The sequence below is a fragment of the Malaclemys terrapin genome, chromosome 4 (genome assembly GCF_027887155.1).
Source record: "Malaclemys terrapin pileata isolate rMalTer1 chromosome 4, rMalTer1.hap1, whole genome shotgun sequence".
NCBI classification, from domain to species: domain Eukaryota; kingdom Metazoa; phylum Chordata; order Testudines; family Emydidae; genus Malaclemys; species Malaclemys terrapin.
The window spans coordinates 20,168,346-20,175,841 of NC_071508.1; the positions used below are offsets into that span (position 1 = coordinate 20,168,346).

At 46.5% G+C, this 7,496-nt stretch overlaps 1 long non-coding RNA gene across 1 annotated transcript; it reads left to right on the forward strand.

Moving 5' to 3' along the window:
- The first annotated feature begins 331 nt into the window (after nucleotides 1-331).
- On the forward strand, nucleotides 332-4,314 carry LOC128836986 (uncharacterized). Its single transcript, XR_008444869.1, has 2 exons — nucleotides 332-521; nucleotides 3,430-4,314. It is a non-coding gene; the product is annotated as an uncharacterized LOC128836986 (long non-coding RNA).
- The last annotated feature ends 3,182 nt before the right edge of the window (nucleotides 4,315-7,496 follow it).

The following is a 7,496-nucleotide window of genomic DNA, read 5'->3' on the forward strand; positions in this document are numbered from 1 at the left end:
TGGCTCTTTGGGGTAATGTTGATCCCTAATTTGGCTCCTGAACCACTGAGGTCTGAATATTACTGTTTTAAACCATAGGAGACAGTCCCAAGCTAACAGAAGAGCCAGTAGCTTCCCATGTGTAAGGGGACTGTTGCCCCTTACTAACATTCAGTGGGGGTGTTTTGGTTGGCTGCTCCCAGCACTAAAAGGGGAGGGGTCGATGGGAAATCAGGACCCTGAGACTGACAGTCCCCAGGAACAATGGCAAGAGGCCAATGCTCCAGGTCAGCCTGATTGACAGGGCGGGCAGCTAATCAGCATGACAGGAGGCCAGGGTGGGTCTCATCCTCCGGGTGAGCTGGAATTGCCTGGGTCAGACTGAGTGGGGCCTAGCTAAGGAGAAAGCAGGGGCCCAAGCTGAGCTAGGGAGCAGAGCCGGGCCAGATCCAGAGGGGCCAGAGGCGCAGCCACAGAGCCAGAGACGCAGCCCAGGGAGAGCAGATCCTGTGCTGGGAGCAGAGCTGCAGCCACAGAGCCAGGTGTGGTGAGCAAGTGGGGCCAGCCGAGGGGGGACCTGGGCAAAGGGCCCAGCACAGAAAGACACCCCTAGCCAAGGGCCCTCGCAGGCCAGACCGGGAGGGGGACCGTAACCCGACGGGCAGCTGATGCTGGGAAGAAGGGTCCCACCACTCAAAGTGTTGGGGTTGTGTGGCCACCACCATTGCAAGTGTCCAACCCGCAGCATCCCTGCAGCACAGCCAGGGTCTGAGAAGGAAATCTGGGACCTACAAGGAACAGACTGGGAACTGCCCTTATGTCCAGAGACACTGTTTGTGATGTTCCCTGCCACAGAGCGGGGTGATGTGTTTTCCTTTAACCTCTCCCATTTTTCCTTATTCTTTTCTTTAGATTGTTAATTAAACAACTTGTATTTGCTTTAAATTGTATGGAATAATCAGTGGGTCAGGGAGGTGCCCAGTGCAGAGAGGGTACCCCGGAGTGGGGACACCCTAGCCCTTGTCCTAGGTGACCACAGCAGGGTTGGAGGTTGAGCCCCCCAGGAATCCTGGGCCCAGCCTTGTTGGGGTTACGAGGACTCTGCCAGACAGGAGAGTGGAAGGGGAGCCCTCAAGGGCAGGGAGGCATCTGGGTAAAGGGAGTGGGAGCGAGGACTCAGATCCTTTCGCTAGCCCACTTCACCGGGGTAGTGCAGAAGCCAGGAAAGTTCCCCACAGTAGCGGGACCATTCCCCCGCTTACACATGCATGGTTCAGAGGCTATTAAAAAAGGAAATACAGAGACTTTTTTATTTACAGGACCATGGATGGCTTTTAAAAACTGGATTGTGGATAATAGCAGATTAATGTTACATATTATACAGCACCTTTCAGCCCACCAGATCCAAAAGCATTTTGTAAATGACACTAGATAAGGATCCCTTCACTTACCATTAAGGTACAGCAGTTTGGGCAGACTTCTCAGAAGGGCTCGGAACTCAGCATGCTGGGGGCGGAATGTTGTTTAGAAAACCTGGCTCTAATTGTGGATTGCTGAGCTCCTGAAAATCTGGCCTCAGCTGGGCAAGGGGCACCAGCTGTTTGAAAGGTATCCAGCAGCACTTGCAACTCTTTAGGACAGGAAGTGAAGCACGGTTATTGGCGTGAGGCTGTGTGGTGGCAGAATGCAATTGCCCCAATTGGAATATCAAACTGGGACATGAATCACACCGACTTGTAAAGCACCATGTTCTCTCTAATGGCCCCACACAGTCAGGACTACCATTAACATCTCATCTGAAGGCCTCTGGTAGCACCGCAAACCCTAGCCCTGTGCTGGGACATTAGTTCGTTATTAATTCAGAGAGACAACATGGTTGTGTTTCAGATTACTGGGAGATGCTCCAATCCAAGCCACAGTGCTTGCTGCTGAGGTATCATTAGACCACAGCTAGAATGATGAATGCAGTGTAAAAATATGGATTGAGAGGTGAATAACTGAGGTTCATTGATCCTGTCCGACCGCTTGGCCGTGCATCTGGCAATGATTAAATTCCCAAGGTCCTCCCCCATCCTGCACTGCGCTCATTATAAAACCTGGGATGGATTTTCAGGGGGCTGGTCCTTTGGTTGTTCCACAGTTCTGGTCAGGAATATAGAAAAGATGTTGCTAGGGCTTTAAACACACACCGTTGCAGCACATTAGATTTTCCTTGGCCATCTCCCATGCAAATATCGAGCAGACCCAATCTTGCTTAGTTTATGTACGCTATACCTACTAGGTATGGCACTCTGTCCCCCTCTAGTGGTGGCTAAGCTTCATGGAGGTTGATGTACCTGCCATGGCTAAAGGAACAGCTACACTTACTGTGGCATTAGCGTACAGACACTGCATGCCCAGCTAGCATGGGTATAAACAGCAGTGTAGACGGTAAGTCCTGGCTTAGGTGAGTAAAGTGTCCTACCCCCAGAGTATATATCCTAGAAGAGCTGTCTACATGCCCAAGAAGTGCTCACCACTGCCTTCCACCTGCCAGAGCCTTTCCTTGCTGTAGTGAAAGGCTCTGGAAGTGGGGAGCTGCCAGAGCCTTTCACTGCAGCACGTAGCTGCACTGCACAGTGACAAGTGTGGACACGGCCAGCCTTCACTGTGGCATGTAGCTATATGTGTCGTACCTGTACTGTGCATGCTGCCATGAGTGCAGACATCGTCTAAGAGCTGGCTCTTTCAGTTCAGGCAGTAGCGGCTCATGCATTGAGATCCAGAGTTCCCAGGTTCAATCCCTGTTTCTGATGACCCACCTGGGGGCATAGGAGTTATGTTTGGAAGATCCCACACTAGGAGAATCCAAGGCCTTCATCTGGGAAGAGAAAGGAAGACTCTCCTTTTGTTTAGGGGTGGAGCAGGAAGACAGCCAGGACTCATGCCAAATGATAGGAAGTGAGACGCTAATAGGCTGGAACTGAGATGGCTCAGACTCAGCCCTCCAAGGATTAAACTTCATGTCTGTTTCCCATCCTCCTCTTATTGCCCAAGTGGCCTGCATATGCAGCTTTCTGAAGTTGCTAGGTGCAAATGTCCGGCCCTTAGGATATGTTCAGCCAATGGAAACATTCTGGTGCTGTCATGCTTTTGCCTCATGTTCTTGTGGATGTTATCAATCAATATCTAGGTGGCGGAGGTGTGGATTGAAATTTGGAATAAAACAGAGTGTGTTGGTGTAATGTGCCCCACCAGAACAGGGTTGGAATTCAGCACCTTCAGCATGAAAGCATGTACTTCTGCTTTTTTGCGCTAAAGAAGTAGTGCCGTTAGCCTGCTGCAATAGTAGGCTATTATCCCATGTGGACAAGCCTCTAGAAGGGCCATGGTGCATATTTCACAAGCTCACTCATGTAGACGAACTAAGCTCTTCCGCTCTTACAAAACAATGTCTGTTTTCTTTTGCAGTTTGCCTCCAGCATTTGCATTACTTTTCATTCCAAGCACGACATGAAGGATTTGCCTGAAAACAGGATCTTTGTTTCTCAACAGTGCATCTGCTCATTATTTTCCCCATCTTGGAGTCCTAAGAATCCTTTGTTGGTTAAATTACATCCAGTTCCACAGCAACCAATTGTCATGCTACTGACCAAGCTTGTGACATCATCAGGTGCACATCTGAACTGAGTCTGAAGATTCTATTTCTGCACAAATGCCTTGGAAAGAGGAAATCTGGGACGTACACATAGAGAAGCAGGAATGTTACTGGAAAATATTGGGCCAGATCCTCAGCTGTTGTAAATTTGTTCTTGTATGAGACTGTGACACAGAGATCCATTGGTGGTTCACTACTCTGTGTCAGCAATTCTTGTGGGGCTTGATATACTCACCACACCTAACACACTGTTGTCATAGTATATCCCCAAAAGGTCCAGTAATATAGCACTGGAAAACTAATAACTCACTGATCATTAATATTCTTGCGTGGTGTATGGAGGGGGTGTGCACAGAGTTATAAATACTTGCTAGAATTATGTTCTTAAAATGTGCTTGGCAAGCAATGCATAAGCCCAGTCTGTCCTGGACAAAGAAATGTGTATTTGCCTGTCTGTACCAGCCTGGTCATCGATGAAGTGACAATGAAGGTACATCTATAAACAAGCTAAACAAAGCCATCAAACTAGTGGGGGAGACAGCCTCTTAGGTATGTAAACAGAGGGATCTGGACCTCAACTGATAAGCAGTTGAATCAACTCATTCTATACAATGTTACTGTATTACGCAAATGTATTCTGTAAGGGCTTTTATGTGACATACTGGGAATTAAATATCACTGTGAAATGTCTGCATTAACACTATGAGTTATGGCTACTCACTGATATTATGCTTTAAAGTCTGTGACCAAACACCGAGAGCAATAGGTTTTCTCCCAGACAGGAGTAAAGGCAGCTATTTTCCTGTCTCCAATGTCAACTAAGCTGCGAGGAATCAAAACAGTGGAAGCCCAATTTGCATACAGGGGGATGGAGACTTCACCCCTATGAGCCTTCCTATCTCTTGAAGCAGGGCCAATAAGCTTTCGGATGACAGCAGGGCATCTACACCCCAGCAGGAGAGAGAAGCTTGGTCTGGGCTTTTTCAAAGAATACATTACAAAGGTTGACTGGAGTATAAAAAGACAGGGAAGAGAACCCCATGGAGGTCCATCACGTGGGGGATTCAAGGGGCCAGAGCTCTTAAAATCACAGAATGTTGGGTTCTTCAACCAATGGGGCTGAACCCTCTGGGAATTGAATATAGATGAGAAACCTGCATAGGCAAAGATTGTAACTTGCTGATGTTACGTTTTAGTCTTAGATACCTATTTTTACTTTTCTTTGTAACCATTTGTATCCTTACACTTGGTATCACTTAACTTTTTGTTTAAGAAACTTGTTTTACTTTTACACTATAAACCAATCCAGTGCTGTGATTGAAATAAGAATGTGTCAAACCCCAGTTCAATTAATAAACTGCAGTGTATTGTCTCTTTAAAAGAGCAATGGACTTAACTTCTGTGAGCGTTCTGTGAGACAGCTGAATTCTGCAGGGAGACAGTTTGGGGGAAATTTGGGAGAGGCAGGTGTTGGGGTCAGTTTGCAAAAAATAATTGGGTGGTGCAAGCCAGCGTGTGACTTGTACGCTGGCTCTGGGTATCAGACTGTGAGCCACAGCACAATAACATGTAAGGCGCCCTGAGTTACAGGGGTGACAACTCCTCACTGGTCTGGATTGAACCCTGACACATTCCAAGGACACACAGGTATTTTGATGATTTCAATGGGAGTTAGGCACCTATGTACTTTTGAGGACCTGGCCAAAGAGACTGAGTGTTTCATGACATTAGGTCATGCAAGAAGTCTATGGTAGCAAAGGGTCTCCCATGTTCCAGGGTGGCACCTACCACTGGAGCATGGATCTTCTCAATAAGATGCTTTACGTGCTCCACAGTTTGATAATCTAGTTATGTCAACACATGGAAAAAATGAGGTTTACAGAGGGTTGTATATCACACAGCGTTTGTTCATGTCCCAGATTTGCTCTCAAGTGTCATGTGAATGTTTGTAAACAAAAAGTTCTTAAAATACATTTTACAGAATGTAGGAATGCTATGTGATCTTACAGCTTCTTGTGAAGTAGATGGGCCAGATTCTGATCTCACTCATGGTGAAATAATTGGGAGTAACTAGTAAATTTACTTCCAATTAACATCACTAAGGACATACAGCTCAAGAGTGCCAAACCTTGACAGTCACACTAGTTGACACACATTTACTTGCAAAGCAAAGATTGTCACCACTTTGTTAATGACAAGCGCCTTCAGACTGTCAGGTGGGCAGAGTGCAGATGGGATTGTTAATTGGAGAATTGCATTCCATGACCATTCTTTTCAAAGTCTAAATTCCACTGGAAGAGAGCATAGCATAGTGGCTAGCTCACTTGATTTGGAATCAATTCCCAGTTCTGTCTCAGGCCTGCTGGGTGACCTTGTGCAAGTGACTTTCCCCTGAGTGCCTCAGTTTCTCTATCTGTGAAATGGGATTAATGATACTTTGTAAAGCACTGGGAGATCTAGCGATAAGAGCAATAAGCGTATTGTAAAGTTCATAGGTAAAATCCTACTGTCTTTACTCAGGAAAGATTCCCATCAGGAATGGATCAGATCCAAGGTCCATCTAGTCCAGCATCCCATCTGAGAGTGACCAACAGCATCTGCTTCATAGGAAGGTGCATGAACTCCTGTAGTGAATCATTACGGAGGAATCTGTTCACAGGAAAATCTTTCTTGTTGGTTTATATCCCAATGCAGGAGGATTTGGAATAATCCCTAGCTCTTACCTAGCACTTTTTGTCAGTAGCTCTCAAAGCACTTTTCAAGGAGCTCGGTGTCAATATTCCCATTTCACAGATGAGGAAACTGAAGCACAGAACAGGGAAGTGACTTGCCTACAATCTTCCAGCAAGTGAGCCACAGAAATAGAACAAAGGTCTCCTAAATCCTAGTCTGGTGCTGAAGCCACTAAGCAACACTGCCTTTCTGTTATGAATCCATATATCCTTTATAAATTTTAACCCATCTAAGATAGCGAGGACTGTTCTCATTGGCCATATAAATGTCCAATCCTTTTTTGAGCTCTTAGCCTCAATGACATCTTGTGACAATGAACTCAAGTTGTTCACTGCAATGTGCTTTACCATGCATCTGCCATCAGCTTGTCCATTCACCTGGCTTTATTTAGAACTTCTGACATTCCTTGCCGGCTCCTCTGGCTTTGATCTACATAACTGTGTGTCCCCTCCAAACTCTGCCATCTCACTGCTCGCCCCTTATCCAGGCTGTTAACAGATATACCAAACTTCATCAGCCCTAGAGTGGAACTCAGGGGGACCTGACTATAAGGTTTTGTCCTGACAAGTGTTATTCCAATGCTGTCTTTAGCCATTTTCTAATCAATGACGGTGCTTTGCTTTTCACCTGTGGTGCTTTGATTTCTTCAATAGCCTCTTGTGAGAGACTTTGCTAAAGGCTTGCTGAAGGCAAGGAGAGTTATGCCCAAGTAAGGACCACAGTGGTGGGCCTTATGTCAGGCTAAAAGGCAGTTTGAGAGAGCACTGGGCTAGAACTCAGGAAACCTGGGGTCTATTTCTGGCTCTGCCATGGGCCTGCTGAGTGACCTGGGGCAAGCTAAGTATTACTATTAAAACTCCACTTATTCTGATCTTGGTTAGGCAAATGTAAATTCAAACTAACCTCACTTCCTGGATTGGAGCTACTCTAGATTCACTGCTGCATAAGTAAAGATCAGGACAGGGCCTTTAGGTAAGCACCACTCGGCTTCACTTCCCAGCCCTGAGCTGCTCCTAACGGCGTGCTCTATTGCATAAGCCTGAGTTAGAAGTCACAGTCATACAAGGTACACATCTGAGTTTCCTCCAGAGGGATTCCACGAAGCCATCCCATTTCCCTTTGCCGTCAGTCCTAGCCGATCACCTTA